This window comes from Capsicum annuum, chromosome 3 (assembly GCF_002878395.1).
Source record: "Capsicum annuum cultivar UCD-10X-F1 chromosome 3, UCD10Xv1.1, whole genome shotgun sequence".
In the NCBI taxonomy this organism is placed as follows: domain Eukaryota; kingdom Viridiplantae; phylum Streptophyta; class Magnoliopsida; order Solanales; family Solanaceae; genus Capsicum; species Capsicum annuum.
This window is the reverse complement of record NC_061113.1, coordinates 26,192,060-26,210,196: the sequence shown is the minus strand read 5'-3', so window position 1 is coordinate 26,210,196 and position 18,137 is coordinate 26,192,060. Positions and strand designations below refer to the sequence as shown.

Genomic DNA, 18,137 nt, shown 5'->3' with positions numbered 1-18,137 from the left:
GAGAGAGAAAAATACACCTTTTTTTCCTTCGTTTTCCATGATATTAACTACATTTAGATCAAAATATAAATTAAAAACTTATGAGTTATTTTAAAATTTTCCAAACTTTCTTAATCCATAGTTAAATAATTATCACCTACAGTCAATTATTAAGACTTGTATCACCTACAGCTCATTTTAAAAGACTTGTATCACCTACAGCTCATTTTAAAACTTTTTTGTCACCTGTAGCCCAAAACCCCCCTCTTTCTTCTTCTTCTAAAACTCAAATAACAAAATTATAAATACACTTATTAATTATTATTCCATGGCACGGTAATATTTTCTAAACCTGCAACGCCTAAAATTATAATAAAAAATATATATATTTTTGATCCCTAAAATACTTGTAAGCCCACAATACCCAAAATAAACTCTTAAATTTACAAAATAATCAAAATGAAAGAATATATTATCAACTGATAATTGTATATCAAATCATGAATTATTTAATATAAATACAAATTATTAAATGACTTTTAGAATTTTATATCAGCGAATTTCATAAAATTCGTAACAAAAATATGACTTTGTTCCTGCTGGTCATATATATACACATACTAGATGTGGAAGCCTGTGCTAACACGGCCCAACGATAAGAGCGAACTTTAGTCTTTTTGTCACGTTACATAATAAAATGTAAATATTTTGTAGCGACATAGCTATTTATGTACAAAAACTATTAACATGTACTTTCATATTTCATTATGAGTTGTTTACATACAAAAACTATCAACATATGAAAACGCAAAAACTTTGTTCAGGCAGCGGACTAATTCTGATGGTGTAGGCAAGCAAAAATCATTTGTACATGCTTATACCATGCATTGGAGTTGGCAGAAGCAACTAAAATGCAGTTGTACATGCCACACCACTTGACCGAGGTTGGCTGCGAGCAACATCATTCTATGTACCTGATTGCATTGAGTAGGCAGATGTAACAAAGGCGACTATGAAGATTATATTTACCTGCTGAGATTGAGATCCTGCAGGTGTTGGCAACAAAATGTAATTTCTGCTACTATATATGTTTGAAATAAAATTTAGTTGAGTAGAATATTTTAGAGTATTGCAGTGAATGCAGAGTACAATACCAAATCGAATTGTTAAAAGTGTTGTTACCTTCAATGTTTTTTTGCGGGTGTGGGTGGTTCGATTTTCTGGCTCTTACCTGTGTCCCCCAGATCTGCAGGTAATCATGACGTCGGGAAAACTGGGGTTTCTGCTTCAATGAAGGCAGTGATAGCTAGTATGCCAGATTTTTTATCGAAAAATCTGAAGACTGGCTTTTGTAGCTGGAGCTTAAATAGTTTGAGCGAGGTGCTCATTTATACGGGTAATAGACAACGGTTGTTGCTAATTGAAAAAGCAGAAAGAGAGCAGATTTAAGTGAACTTTTATATAATGCAGTATTTTACTAACTGAAAAGAACAAAATTGTAAGACATAAGTTTTCCGTGTCGTTAGTGGTATGTATGTGTGTACCTGGAAAGTGACAGTTTCATATATTTGTTCTGCAGTTAGGGACAACATTTTTTTTGCCAGCGTTTCTGAGATTGTTACTATAATTGTATCACTGGCATCCGTAATATCAACTTTGAAGTGACCTATGATTAAAATAGCAGTACAATTAAAATGCATAGCAAATTTTTAAAAGGAAAATATAGAAAGTAACATTCCTAATCTTTCAGCCACGTAGATACACTCAAATAATGAATTTACTTGACTAAATTAATATCTAGGCAAATAATCAAGGAAAGAAATCAAACAGTAAAGATTTTATATAGGATGAAACATTGTTGGAAGTAATAAGAACTGCAATTACAAATTTAGAATATTTTCCAGCCTCTTAATTAGCAAGAAGGCTGTAGGACCTGCAATGTTTTCTAATCAGTGACAAACAACACCAACCAGTGTCTATTAGTACTTGTGTATGACCCTCAGCAGTCATTTTATAGGAAACAGTTGAGAAGAAATATCTAAAGAATATAGAAGGTTATCTATAATGTTGTGAAGAATTTTTGTAATGACTGGATAGTAGGAAATTATTTTTCTGTTGATTTTTGAAGATGTTGAACTCTTCATTGGGTGTTATTCTACTCCAGTATCTAAATAGTTGTTTCCGCTTCTCACCAGCCAGATAGTATATGGCAGCACATGCCTATTCAAGTATTGCAGGTGACCATTTGATAACACCACAACCATTGCCATGCTCGAGTACTACACAGATTCTTGTTCTTTCAACTATGTCAAGAGAAAGCCAGTTTTTCCGTCTCTACCAGCATATAATGACACAGCCACTGCTCCAGTCCTCGCAACTAAATTTAGAAGCCGAGGAAAGGTCAAGGTGCGTACTGAAATTAATAAAAATCTGTTCATCACAGTCGGGCTACAAAAATTTAGTCAGGTCTTTAGATTATACCACAGAAAATGTAGGATATCTGCATTGGCAGAGAAGGATAGAGATAAACTTTAGAAGATACTATTACGTGTGAAAATTTTTAGAGAAAATGCATGTATTTTCTTTCATAAGGAACTTTTTATTGGAAATGATAAAAGAAGTTATTCTGTTGACTATTGTTTCTCGGGTTTTAAAAATAGGGACAGTTATCTACAGTTCTAAACAGCCGAAAAGACAAATACTCACAGGAGTCTTTTGGTTCCCAGATCCCTCTTCCTAAGTCGCCGATATTGAACATACCAAATTCAATACATGTTTATAAAAATGTCAGGATGCTCTAAGTTAATGATATTTCATCATAACACAGTGATAGCAGTCAACCTAATCTATGTAGGAAATGATACAGGTCGCAGACTACTCCACAGTATACTGGGCAATCACGTCAAGCTATACACAAAGGCAATACAGATTAATCAAATGTCAAAACATCAGCGGAAGGGTAAGTAAACCATAGGAGAATGGTTATAGCTTTTCCTTCCGAATAGAAATTAGAAGGAAGTAAACTATTGTCATGTACATGAGTGCATACAGACTTTGAAGATGTACAGTGACTGTTTGCGTGAGTTGTTGGACTTATCATTTTAGGGAAAACGTATCTCAGTTGTCATCAGTAAGATCAATCTAGAATTTTTCCTACCAAAGTGAAGAAAGAGAAGCTGCACAATAGAGAGTGTATGCAATGTTGTAGTTGTAGTAGTTACCTGGGGACTAATTCTCGGCGTATCTTACAGTTGAAGCAGTGAACCACTTTTATTGTTTTAGGGAGTACAACGTTATTGCAGTGTGAGCAGGCAAGCAAGTAAAATTATTGGGGATGGTCGGGAAGTGATAATCTGTCTTCCACGGGAAAGTTTGTACCTACAGCATTAATGTAATAATGAAGGGATACCACCGTGGAACTCAGTAACACCTATATGCTTCGCTAGAATGACGGGATATTGATGTAGGTGATGTAATAATGTATCTCCTTCATTGTCAGCCAGGTTGCCCCATATAGTGAATAAAAAAGGTTTCTTGCTGATAGACATAGCAGATGCAAAAATTGTTACAGTGCAAGCAGTAATAAGTAAAAATTATTACAGTGCAAGCGTTGGCAAGTAAATAGAATGCTTGGTGAACCTTTTGTCGGGAGGCGAGTAACTCACCTCTGGTCCATAACGATCGCTTCCCAGAAGTGCTTACTTTGATCAGCTGTATATTGAATAGCGCTGCAATTAGCTACTATAGCTAATAAGTCTGGAGTAATGCAAAATAACATGTGAGCAGTTAAGTTGATTAATAGGGGCAGTCAGTTTATGAGGAAAAGAGGTGAAAATGTAAAGTGAGGGCTTACCAAATTCAACACCTAGACGCTGGCATTCAATAGCTGAGAAGGAAAGCGCATTCAATTTTGTTGGAGTGGGAAGGGGGGCTTCCAATCCATCATTATTTTTAACCGCCTAAACGATTGTATATCTGTCAACCACCCACTCATATGTACCAGCTCGTATTGAGTATCCCCGGGGTCCCTAACTTTTGCACAGGAAACCAAATATGTCTCAAAAAGGGCAAACAACTTCTCGTACTTGGGAATGTCATCGTCGTAGAGTACTATGGAAACCTATTGTTCCTGTAGTCAGGTAAAAGAGAACCTATTTTAGATGTACGAATACAGCTTATAAAAAAAGTAGTTCAAATTTTCAGTTGTTTTTTTTATAAGGCTGGAATTGAACTTTTATTAATTTGTTAAGTCTACATAGTTATTGCCTTTGCAGCAGTAACAAATGTCGTGTAGTTAATAACGTTACCATAGATAATAATGTTTAGGGTATGAACTCCGTTTTCCAGCGACGGTAGAGGTAGGGACAAACTTACCTTTTCGTCCTGCACAAGTATTGTCTGAAAATGTATAGATGAGTCACTACTTTCGCGGGGCCGAAACTTGTATACTACCTGTACCTTAGAGGTCCAATCTGCAGTTTCAGTTGTGATGGTGTCCACGAGAAGTTTCCGATCCATTATGATAATATTTGCTTCCTTATGCCAGGAGAAGGTGCACATAAAACGGAAACACATGACAATGTAAATTAATGAACAAACTAATAATGAAATATTTGCAGTGAAAGCTAAGCTGCGGAGCTTGCCGGTAGTGGTGGTATTCTAATAGCAAAGTGTTCAGTTAAGGAGGGGAATTCACTGTACAAGAAAACAGTAAGGATAACATTTACTTTGCTATCATATTGTACGACTATTTCAACAAAATTTCGGGAGTTGACGACGACACCCATACGCATACACATACTTATAACAAACCCCAAATTGAAAATATGTACCTATTAAAGTGGAACCAAACCAGGAAATAAACATCTTGTTATGCAACCTTTTAAACTCCTTCTTAACTATCAACTGAAAATCTTAAAGGATTGTTTGCTTATACAAAGATAAGCGATCACAGTCTGAGGTAGAATCTGGAAGTAGTTCATTCCACAGTTAGTACAACTTTTTGTTTTAGGATTATTTATACCACAATTATGGTTCACGGTACAAGAAAACAGTAAAGATAACGTTTACTTTGCTATCACATTGTACAACTATTTCAACAAAATTTTGGGAGTTCACGAACAACACCCATATGCATACACATACTTATATCAAACTCCAAACTGAAAATATGTATCTGTTAAAGTGGAATCAAACCAGGAAATAAACATCTTCAAGATTATATACATCAATATTTTTCCCAATTTTCATGTTAAAATCAGGAAAACCCAACAAATAGGAGCTTGAAAACGCATGATCGGACAGTAAAAACACAAAATCCACATGCTTTTAATTGGAAGAGGAGAAAGCTAAACAACTGAAGTAAAAGAACACAAAATCCACATACCCTTACTTACCTGGAAGAGGACAAAGTTGAACAACTGATGTTATGTGGAAGCCAAAATTTTAATCTCTATGTATAGAATAATAGAAAAGGATCGGAACATTCACCATCGAAGAATTTCAAGAAGAAGAACATCAGAATACTCACCGTTACTGTAGTTGCCAAAGCTTTGAGGTTAAGATAGCAAGATGCCAACAGAAAAATCTTTGCCCACAGTAATTAAAATATGTTCCCATTCAAATGACACGTTGAAGTTGGTGAAATAATCAACCAACACGTATACGATTACTCAAATGTTAACAATCATGAAAATGATGAAAATGGCCCTTAAAAAGCTGCTGGAAATGACGAAAATAACCTTGGAAGCTGGCAGGTGAAGGTTGTCCTGCTAACTTTCACGTACCTGTTTTGAGCACCAGTTCACCACTTATATGTATTAGTAATGAATCATGCTAAGAAAAAACACTACAATCAAAAAGTTAAATACTAATAAACTCAAAATAGAATAGTATATGAATTTTTTCTGCAAGATATTTAATTATAATAATTGTGCTTGCTTGAAGCTTTGCGCTGTAGGTGACAAAAAATTTTTAAAATAAGTTGTAGGTGACACAAGTCTTAATAATTTAGTGGAGGTGACAATTATTTAATTATGGATTAAGAAAGTTTGAAAAATTTAAAAATAACCCACAAATTTTTAAATTTACACTTTGATCCAAATGTTAGTTAATATAACGGGAAACAAAGGAAAAAAAATGTGTTTTTCTCTTTTCATCCGTTGTTATTTTCTCTCTCTTCGTGATATTTTTTGCTCATTGTTTCTTCTTCTGATTCATTATCATCATCTTATACTTCATTATCATCTTCATATTTTTCTTGTTGACCATTGCTGCTATTGTTACCGCAACTGCTGCTCTTTGACCAATTTCTTATGTCAAATTTGATTTCGTTCATCACTTTAACTTTGGCATTTACTTAAGAGGAGACTTTGGTAAGTCAAATTATGCTTTTTGGTTGAATTTATCATCTGGGTAACTACTAGTGTGCTGTATTTTCAACAATAACTAGCGTGCAAACATGAATGCAACATAAGAGCAATCTGTTTAAACAGATCCATCATCTATGGAACTAGATAAATGTTCTGTTGATACCGTAGACTCATGTTGGATTCATGTTTATGGTTCTAGGTGCCCGTAATATGTCGAATAGATGGACATTCTTTTGCAACAGATTAGTAATCTGTTTCAACAGATAAATACTCTGTTGCACCAAATTAGTTATCTGTTCCAATAGTGTAACGCCCCAAGAACCTATTCCGAGACGTCACACGATACTTAAGGTCACACGTGGCTTCAAGCTAACCCTCTAAGCCTGTCATCACTTTCAGAACTCACTATAACACTAATCATTTTAAAATAGGGAAGAATAATCATATCATGAGCATAATGATACGAAGAAATACTGGCATGTACAAACAAAATACTAAAAGTTTTGTACATACTGCTACTCTAATCTGACAAGGCCTCTACTACAAAAGACTGAGGAGTCATTGGGACAGATCCTCAACTGACTCGCCTAAACTTAAAAGAAACAACCATCTACTATCAAGGCAAAAATCAGGAACATAGGTCCTCGAACCATGAGGACTCACCAACTGTAAGAATATAGATGGAGGTACTCAAAGATCACTATCGCTGTTGAGACTGAGCACCTGAACCTACATCACGAGAAAATGTAGAACATAGAAGAGTATGGAAATCAGTACTTGGGATTGTACTGAGTATGTAGAGGTGTATGCAACATTTTTTTAAAATAATATCATAAATGTTAAATAAAGTCATGCATGCTGACAATAATGACTCTCTTCGCTTGAATTTTCTGAAACATAATTTCCATAAATCATCAATAATAACATATGCTTCACAAATCTCATAAATGATTGGACTCAACTCAAACTCTTTAACTCATGACTTAGAGTGACTCGGTAACTCAAGAAACTTAGACTATTATGGACTTGGGAGTTTCTTATAACCGACATAAACCATGTGAGATACATGGAATCCAACGTTTTGCCCTCCTAAGGGAGGAACCCCACATTGGCAGGAGCGTTACACTCTTGCCAGGGAGTATAACCTCAAACTCATCCCTGTGATCACAAACTCGGCTCTTTGCCCCTCAAATCTCAATCCTATGATGGCACGTAGTTCTGGGGAAGTAGGATGCGCTGAACCTACACTTCCCGCTTAGTGCTAAATATTCCTCCCAGACTTAGCTCAGAATGCGTTAGGTAATCCACCTCAATCAACTCAAGGTTCTACTATGAAGACCAAAACATAAATATTTCTCATCTATAAATCATAATCAACTTGTGGATTCCTAACTCGACTTAAACTCAAACAATCTTTCTCGACATCAAGTACACTTGATTATAATCATATCAAGTATCAAGGCTTCAAGAAAACATCATAGAACTCATTCTTGACTCTCAAGCTCAAATATCAATATATATTCAATAATCAACTTCTCGTAGAAACGCTTAAATCATGACACTTATCTCAAATCACTTAGAAATCATCAATACATAATAACAATATACAACTCATGGCATAAATCCTCAATTTAAGAAATATGATGGTAAAATAATCATCATTATCAAACTTAATCAACTCAAATCTCATAGATCATCAATAAAGTAATTTGGGTGTAAACCCACTTGCAAAGATCATGAAATCCCAATAGTAAAAATTAATTCTTTGGGCACAAAAATGAAAGGATATTCTTTTTCAAGACCCACATACCTTGGATTATAACTTTAAGATGAAAAGACTTGATTGGAAACTCTTCTTCACACTTTTGAGCTAAGTTTCTTGATGCCTTTGACTTGGAGAACTTGATTCTTGAACAACTTGGTGAAATCTATGAAAAAAATCTTGAATTTCTTCGAGAAGATTTGATTTGGATTTGGAAGAGAGAAACGCTAGTTCTAGATATTTCTTGAAAGAGAAATGGAAAAGAATGGATTTCTCTTCTCTACTTGAATATATATATAGAGGGCCAAACTAGGCGGAAAGACCAAAATGCCCTTGAGCAAATTCTAAAATTGGAGACCAATTTTTGGCCCTGGCGCGACGCAGTGAAATCGCGTTGCCACCTTGGTTGTGACCTGGAAGGGTACCGCGATGCGATGGGATCGCGTTGGTGCATTGGAATTTGACAATCATGATATTGAGCCTTGGCGTGACGCGTCAGTATCGCGTAGGCTTACTGGAAAATGACAATTGGGATATTACTCATCTCCACGACGCGCTGAGGGTCTAAATAACGATGTTTCACGACTGGGACTTCAGATAGTCATAACTTCTTGCTCCGACCTCCGATTTTGATAAAATTGGTATTGACAAAAAGTTTATTCAATTCTTTACGTGACATAAAGTCAAAATTAGGGAAATACAGCATGAAATAAACATCAATCACTTTGAAAGTCTTTCCTATTCGCTCAAAAGACGAATTTACACTTACAAAATGGTCGGGGTATTACAAATAGACAAGTAATCTGTTGCAACAGACAATTATTCTGTTGCAATAGATGAATAATCTATTTCGAACAACAAAATACAGTTTCTTTCACAAACCCAACAGATAAGTCAACTCATATGTTGATCTCTTGTTATTGATACTGGATTTAAATTATTTCTTAATTGTAGACATGTCATTTGTTGAGAAAAAGAAATAGACAACATGAAAATTAAATAAGAATTAAAATGTCAAATGTATCAAACATAATTTTTTTATTAAGCAAATAAATTAAAAACATAGGTAAAAGTAAAAAAAATCTTAATTATTATTATAATCATTATAATTATTATTTGTATGGTCAGCCGAACAAGCTTTAACTGCCAGCAACAGCGCTCTTCTCAACCTGCGGATCTCCCGCAGCATCCTTACTCTTACGACGGCCAACTCCCACTGCAGGTCATGAACCTCCTTCTGCAGTTCTCGCATGACGTCTCGTAAAATAGAGACATCCCATACTAGATCAGCCATATCTAGAAAATGAATAAGTTGACAAAACACACACGTAAAAACCAAAGTAAAGAAAAGAAAGAATTCGAATGTAATACAACGTATATTTACACAAAAAGCAAGAAAAAAATTTATCAGAGACAGGAAAAAGGTATCAAGTCCTTGAAGAGAAAGTAATTAATTAAAGGTGTAACAAGAGTAAGAAATAAGTAGAGTGTAGTAAAATGAACAATTGAGTAAGGAGGAACCTATTTATAGAGGATTGAACTTGAATGTGTTAGGCAAAAAATTGCAACTATTCACCTCCATTTATTAATGACATTCTTGCTTACTGTGAAAAGTTATGACTTATTAAATTAAGTAATATTGTGATAAGTCATGACTTTTCAGCTTAGTATTATTAATAATTAGTTCTTTCTAGGAACCATTTTTATATCGAGTTGAAACAACAGATTATATATCTGTTACCTCAGATAATTCATCTGTGAACATGGATATATCATCTATTGCAATAAATAGATAACCTGTTACATCAGATAATATATTTGTTGCAACATATAATCTATATATCTTTTTTTTTTTAAATTATCATCATGACATCCAAATTTTTTGACTTTTTAATTATATAAATTAATAAAACAGATTTAAAGGCGCAACTGTTCAACTCCATTTATTAATGACATTCTTGATTATTAAATTAAGCAATATTGTGATAAGTCATGGCTTTTCAGCTTATTATTATTGATAATTAGTTCTTTCCAGGAACCATTTTTATATTGAGTTGTGACAATAGATTATATATCTGTTGCATCAGATAACTCATCTGTGACAACAGATATATCATCCGTTGCAACAAATAGATAATTTGTTGCATCAGATAATCTATCTGTTGCAACATATAATCTATCTTTTAAAAAAAGAAATTATCATCATATCATTAATCCAAATTTGGTGACTTTTTTATTATATAAATTAATAAAACAGATTTAAAAACAAAAATATTTTTGGTGAGTTTTTTACGGTTTAAATTGTGTTTATCATTTATTTTCTTATTATTTTCTGTGAAAAGAAATGAATTAATTAAATCAAGCTGGTGAGTTTTTTATTATTGTGACAAGTCATGACTTTACAGTTTATTATTATTAATTAGTTCTTAAATTTAAATAACCTTTTTCTTAATTTAAAAATTGAAGAAACCTGGTTTTCAATAATCGTTTCTTTAATAAAGTAATAACCATTTTTTTAATTGAGTTATGGCAACAGATTGTATATCTGTTGCATCAGATAACCCATCTATTGCAACAATATATCATCTGTTGCAGCAAAATCGACTATCTGTTTTAGGAGCTTTTTTTATTTCTTCTAACAACTGATTCATCAGTCGCAACAGATGAGGAATTTGATGCATCAGCAGCGTTGTTTGTTTGTTAAATGTGTTTAGATAAAAAGTCACAGTCACGACTATTCACCTTTTTCTTAACAATCATCATATAACTTAATTGATCCAATGTTGTGACTTTTTTTTTAATTACATAATCTTTCTTTTACGGTTATAAATTGTATATATCATTTAGTTCCGTATTATTTATTTACGAACCATTTTTAGGAGAATCATGACTTTTCACCACCCTCTGTTGCCACAAGTGCTCAATTCCTACCTCCAATAATTGATATGTTGAGAATAGGGAATACATAGAATGATAATTAAATATTAAATAACAATTAAAAATTCAAAGTCGACTAAACCAAACCAAACATATGCATAGATTTTTAAATCCCTTATAGGGTGATCCGATATAAAAAAGGAAAATACATATGCTAAAAGAAAGAAAAAAAACATAACCTAATTATTATTACTACTATTATTATTATCATTATTATTATTATTATTATTGTCAACCAAAAAATTTTCATCTGGCAGCAGTAGGGACCTCCTCAGCCTTGCTTCGAAGTTGGCCAAATTCCTCTGAAGTTCATCAAACTGCCTTTGAAGTTCCCATAAGGACTCGATATGAATCTTCTTGTAGGAATATAGATCAACCATATTTGTATTGTAAGTGTAGTAGAATGAACGAGTGAGAGTAAGGAAAGAAGGTCGGAGGGGCCTATTTATAAATAATTAAATTGGAAGGGGTGACTTAGTCAAACAAAAAGTCACGACTGTTCATATCCCTTAATTAAATAAAATTGGTGACTTTTTAAATATGTAGATTAAAAAAACATGTTTTAGATTTCTTGAGAAGGCATGACTAGTAAGTCTAGAAAACTTAAAACATGAGAAATCTGAATCAAGTGCAAATATGAAAGTGTATCCGATAATGTAAATTTGTTTGTTGTCTCTCTGAAAGAAAAATAATGCAGATAAATACTTTGCTAGGGAGCTGTGACTAGGTAGCGTGGTCGGGATTATCACCTAGATAAAATGTTGTACTTAGATCCTTTTTTTAATCTACATATTTAAAAACTCACCAATTTTATTTAATTAAGGGATATGAACAGTCGTGACTTTTCATATTTAGAAAGTCACTAGTGAACGTCTTGAGAAGGCATGACTAGTAAGTCTAGATTTCTCATGACTAGCAGAAATTCTTGCCAAAGCAAAAGTCTTCAGAAGGGATTATTAGTAATCTCTCAACATCAAGGAAGTCTTGTACGAAAGTCTTCAGAAGAAAATAAAAAATAAGGAAGTTTTCAGTAATGACTACACATAATTACGGCATCAACAACCTCACCAGATTAACTCCTCATACAGAAGAAAACGCAGAAATATTTTTATTTGCATTTGCATGTTATTTATTTAACAAACCAAACACAGATGAACTAAATATAACATTTAATTCATCTTTGTTTGGTTTGTTAAATAAATGAATGAGTTCATAGGGTTAACTACAAGTTCAATTGAGTCTTTCCAATTGTATGGTATTGGTATTACGTTCATCCCGATCCGAGTCGTCGATCGATCACTCTGAGTTGAAATGAGCTCTCATTAACTTAATGTTAAGATTAATAGTACCTAAATTGATTTTGGTGGAAGTAGGTATGACTGAATAAGCTCATAGGATCAACTACAACTTCAATTGAGTCATTGCAATTACATAGTGTTGGTATTGCGTTTATCCCGACCCGGGTCATTAATCGATCACTCTGAGTTGAAATAAGCTCTCATTAACTTAATTTTAGGATTAATATTACCTAAATTGATTTAGGTGAAACTAGGGATGAATGAATAAGCTCATAGGGTCAACAACAACTTCAATTGAGTCTTTGCAATTGGTGTTGGTATTGCATTCATCCCGACCAAGGTCGTCGATCGATTACTCTGAGTTAAAATGAGCTCTCAATAACTTAATGTTAAGATTAATAGTACCTAAATTGATTTAGGTGGTACTAGGGATGAATGAATGATTTCATAGGGTCAACTACAACTTTAATTGAGTCGTTGCAATATCATGGTGTTGATATTGCGTTCATCCCGACCAGGGTCATCAATTGATCACTCTGAGTTGAAATGATCTCTTAATAACTTAATGTTAAGATTAATAGTACCTAAATTAATTTTGGTGGAACTAGGGATGAATGAATGAGTTCATAGGGTCAATTACAACTTCAATTGAGTCTTTGCAATTAGTGTTGGTGTTGCGTTCATCCTAACCCGGGTTGTCGATTGATCACTCTGAGTTGAAATGAGCTCTCATTAACTTAATGTTAAGATTAATAGTACCTAAATTGATTTAGGTGGAACTAGGGATGAATGAATGAGCTCATAGGGTCAACTACAACTTCAATTAAGTCGTTACAATTACATAGTGTTGGTATTGCGTTCATTCCGACCCGAGTCGTCGATCGATCACTTTGAGTTGAAATGAGCTCTCATTAACTTAATATTTTAAAAACTAGTATATATTTGAAATTTTAAAAATTGATTAAAATCAATTCGGACCAAATTAACAATTTCATAACTTGCCATTCTTTTCCAAAATTACAAATCAACCCATACAAATCATCCATTTACGGAAAAAACTTTTCCTCATTTCAAATCTCAAGTTCTTGCTTCTCTCTCTCTCCCCCTCTCTTTCTCAACAATACAAACAACAACTACTCAACATATGTAATATCCCAAAAAATTCAAACCCATATTAGAGCCATGTACCAAGATCATGCGTAGTACATCGTGGTTCTTTTATAGTTTATGAGTAGGTTAGATGTATATTAAGGATTTAAATAACTCCCAGCTATCAGACGAATCAAAACATTCCTTACCAATTGAATTCTTGAGAAGTATATTGGTATAGCCAACTTCAAATGATAATATCTCTCATTATACTTGGAATTTTTGAGCTCATGACCTATCAACAGATAGATAATTGAATTAGCTTTCCAACGATACAAATTTTTCCTAAATCTAATATCGGAGCAAAGAGTAATTTCCATTTTACTCCAGTATGTCAGGCTGGAAATAGTATGACGACACTCGTGGTAGCTTACTACATTTGTGACGCCCTAACACGAAGGTCGTCAGCCTTAGGCAGAAACCAGCTCCTAAGTGATGACATTCATGGTAGCTTACCACATTTGTGACTCTCTATCACGAAGGTCGTCAGCCTTAGGCAGAAATCATCTCCTAAGTGACGATATTCGTGATAGCTTACCACATTTGTGATGCCCTATCACGAAGGTCGTCAACCTTAGGCAGAATCCAGCTTCTATGTGACGATATTTTTGATGGCCTGTCACATTTTTTATGCCTTGTCATAAATATCATCAGGCTTAGGTAGAAACCATCAATTCCAACTCCTGTCTAACGACATTTTTGACGGCTTGTCATATTTTTTGACGCCTTGTCACAAATGTCGTCAGCTATGATTTTCAGCAACAGGAAATTTATTTCATAAGGGTATTTTGGTCTTTTCCTTCACCTTCCAGGACTTATAACCCTAAAGAGGCATAATTTTTTCCATTTTTCTTCAGTTAAGCATCCTAAAAACCCTCTCTTACACTCTCAACCACAAGATTAGGGTTTTCCATCAAACTCATCTCTCAAAAACAAGATTCAAGCCTTTTTCCAAGATAATTAAGAATTAAGTTTCTCAAATCCAATAACTCTCCAGTAATCATGAAGGTATCCTTTCTAAGGTATGCGTAGTGTTCATCTATGGATCCAATCCGTTCATAGAGCTCAAGAACCATGTTTTAAATATTTTTTTGTAAACTTTTTGTGGTGATATGAGTATGTACATGTTAACGATTGTTGTTTAAGTTTCAATGTGATGTCTAAAGGTGTTTTCATGGAATATATATGTTTGTTAATTGAACACCATGAACTTTAGGTGTTTTAATATGGTGCAAGTATGAAACTCACCTATGCCTTAAAGAATGCATGCAAGGTGTTTGATAAAATGCTTAGGATGCTAGAAATTCATGTTTTTATGGTTCTATGATGTCTAAATGACAAGTCCATTCTAGCTATATACTTCAATATGAATCCCATGCTTTTCATGTATTGCTATTATGGTGGTATGAAGCATGTAAGATAATGGAGATATATAATATGTACATGAAATATATCCATGCATTCCCTACAATGTTTAAGATGTTGAATAACTATATGAAATATGATATCCCCTACTTATGATATTATGAATTGTGGACTCAAATCTCATGATCAAGTCATGTTATATGTGTCAGTTTCCTTCTATCGAGTCCTGGGATTATTCGTACCCCATAAGGAAAACCTCAGAAATCTCACGATCTCAGTTAACTCTCAGATAATAGGACTACTCCGTCAGTCAACAAAAGTCAGTTAATTTGTCCATGTACAGTCAGTTGAATCATGTTTAGTCTCTTTAGATGGGAGTAGAAGTTAGCACCGAGTGAACCCAAAGATGGGGACTCACCTATCAGTTTAGGGTGTGATTCTTAGCAGTCATCCTTGTGTTCCAGAACTACATAGCCAGCGCAGGTTGAGACTTCTTAGCCTATCAGATTAGGGTTGATGAGGTGGCTTAACCTGTCAGTTTAGGGTTCCCATCGTTCTCCTTTCAAATACCTGCCAGCTAAGGGTCACCCACAACTGTCCTTACCAGTGGCATGGTATTGACACCCCTCTATTCAGGGAAGATATTGGACCCCAACTTAGCTATATGCGTTATTGGGGCATGTCGGTTAAATAACTACCTCCCACAGTTTCAGAATCAGTCTTAGTAAAAGAACTCAGATAGTTCCATCAGATTCAGGATTGTCAGATACAGTCGCCCATGTTATCAGAATTTCAGTATCAGTTATGTTAGCCATCAGTAAACCATGTATTAGCATACAGGACTAGCTATTATGCACCCACGATTTTAGTTACTATGTATGCATGTTTGTACTCTTACGTTCATGTTAGTCAGACAGTTAGCATTGTTCATGTATGTAAACCCTATTTATATTTAGCCTACCTCACTCGTATACTCAGTACATTCTCTCGTACTGACGCATTTGTGCTATGGTGCTTTCTTTCATGTTACACCATAGGTTCAGAGACACGAGCTCCAGATCAGTAGTAGTAGTAGCATTTCCAGTCGCAGAGATTCAATGAGTCCTCTTCACTCGAGGATAATATGATTTGATTTATTCATTATTATTTTAGCCAGTTATCAGTTTACGGAGTTATTTGGAGACATGTTCCTTCAACTCCTTATTCAGACAGTACTTAGAGGCTTTCAGATTCAGTATTTTGACTTATGTTTAGATTTGATTCAGTTTTCAGCTGTTTTGGGTATCTTTCACCCATATGGATATTATGTTTTGATAGATTCTTTATTCAGTTGAACCTTATGGCCTACATGTTCATATTTTATGTATTATTAAATTAAATATGCAGTGTATAGGTACAAATATCAGTCATGGGTTAGCTTGTGGTCCCTCAAGGTCATGAGCACTGTGTAGCATTCCGATTCAGAAAATCAGGGTGTTACAAACTTTGTATCAAATCCTAAGGTTCAATAGAGTCCTAGGAAGTCTGAAAGTCACATCTAGTAGAGTCTGGTACATGGGTGTGTTGCGCGCCACATTTATGTACAGGAGGCTATAAGATGTTTTAGGAATAGTTCCCTTTCTTTAGTATTCATGTCGTGCTAGTAAGCATAATTTCAAGTCAGTATCTCAGTCTAATCCACGTCAGCAGATTTAGTCGAGTTAGAGATGAATGATTTTGATATCATTCTCGACATGGATTGGCTTCATTCCTGCTATACCATAGTCGACTGCAAAAACAGGATAGTTCAGTTTCAGTTCTCAAATGAGCCCGTCCTAGAGTGGAAGGGTAGCATTTCTTCTTTCAGGGGTCAGCTTATTTCCTGCCTTCGGGCAAGGAAAATGATTTCTAAGGGGTGTGTGTATCTTCTCGTGCATGTTAAGGATTCCAGTTCTGAATCTCCCAGTCTTAAATTAGTCCCAGTGGTTAATGAATATTCAGATGTCTTTTCCGAAGATCTTCCAGGCATTCCTCCCAAAAGGGAAACAAACTTCAGCATAGACCTTTTCCCAGATACTCAGCCTATTTCTATTCCGCCATACATAATGGCACTAGCAGAACTCAAGGAACCAAAATATCAGTTGAAGAATCTCTTAGATAAGGGATTCATCAGTCCCAGTGTATCCCCATGGGGAGCGCCAGTCTTATTCGTGCGCGAGAAAGATGGTTCTCTCAAAATGTGTATTGATTACCGTCAGCTAACAAAGTCATGGTCAAGAACAGGTTTCCGCTACCTAGGATAGATAACTTGTTTGACCAAATTTAGGGTGCCAGTTATTTCTCCAAGATAGACCTCAGATCAGGCTATCATCAGCTCAGAGTTAGAGAATGTGACATTTCAAAGACAATTTTTCATACTCGGTATGGTCACTTTGAATTTCTAGTCATGTCCTTTGGTCTTACCAATGCCCCTGCAACTTTCATGGACTTGATGAACTGGGTGTTCAAGCAGTACTTGGACACATTCGTCATAGTCTTCGTAGATGATATTCTAGTCTATTCTCGCACAGAGCGTGATTATTCAGACCATCTCATAATTGTTCTTCAGACTCTCAGGGATCACCAGTTGTTCGCCAAGTTTAGTTAGTGTAAATTTTGGCTAAGATCAGTAGCATTCCTTGGCCACATTTTTTCTGATGATAGCATTAGAGTAGATCCTCAGAAAATCAAAGTGGTAAGAAACTGGCCTCGCCTTGTCTCTCCATTAGATATCAGGAATTTCTTAGGTTTGGTTGGCTATTACCGACAGTTTGTCGAGGGATTTTATTCTATTACATCTCCTATGTCCAGATTGACTCAGAAGAAGGTCAAGTTTCAGTGGTCAAAACCTTGCGAGAAGAGTTTTCAGGAGTTGAAGACTCGACTTACCTCAGCTCCATATTTAGCACTTCCCGACAGTTCCGATGGATTCGTAGTATATTGTGATGTATCCAGAGTAGGTTTAGTTTATGTCCTCATGCAGCATGTAGAGTCATAGCCTACGCCTCCAGACAGTTAAAGCCCCATGAGAAGAATTATCCTACCCATGACCTTGAGTTAGTAGCAGTTCTCTTTGCCTTAAAGATTTGGAGGCATTATCTATACGGTGTTTATGTAGACGTCTTAACAGATCATAAGAGCCTTCAGTATGTCCTTTCCCAGAAAGATCTCAATCTTTGTCAGAGAAGGTGTTTAGAGCTCTTGAAGAATTAACATAAGTGTCTTTTATCATCCTGGCAAGGTCAATGTAGTGGCTGA

At 34.8% G+C, this 18,137-nt stretch overlaps 1 long non-coding RNA gene across 6 annotated transcripts; it reads right to left on the bottom strand.

The window, feature by feature from the left end:
* Window positions 1-504: 504 nt before the first annotated feature.
* LOC107856522 lies at window positions 505-5,755 on the bottom strand. 6 transcript variants are annotated; one of them, XR_001670579.2, is made up of 4 exons: window positions 3,833-5,744; window positions 3,201-3,735; window positions 1,162-1,645; window positions 505-1,025 (listed from the first exon to the last, which is right to left on the bottom strand). It is a non-coding gene; the product is annotated as an uncharacterized LOC107856522 (long non-coding RNA). The 6 variants fall into 6 exon arrangements; XR_007053483.1 differs by having other exon boundaries at window positions 505-1,645; window positions 3,833-5,736; XR_001670583.2 differs by lacking the exons at window positions 505-1,025; window positions 1,162-1,645 and adding an exon at window positions 1,794-2,356 and having other exon boundaries at window positions 3,833-5,734.
* Between the last annotated feature and the right edge of the window lie 12,382 nt (window positions 5,756-18,137).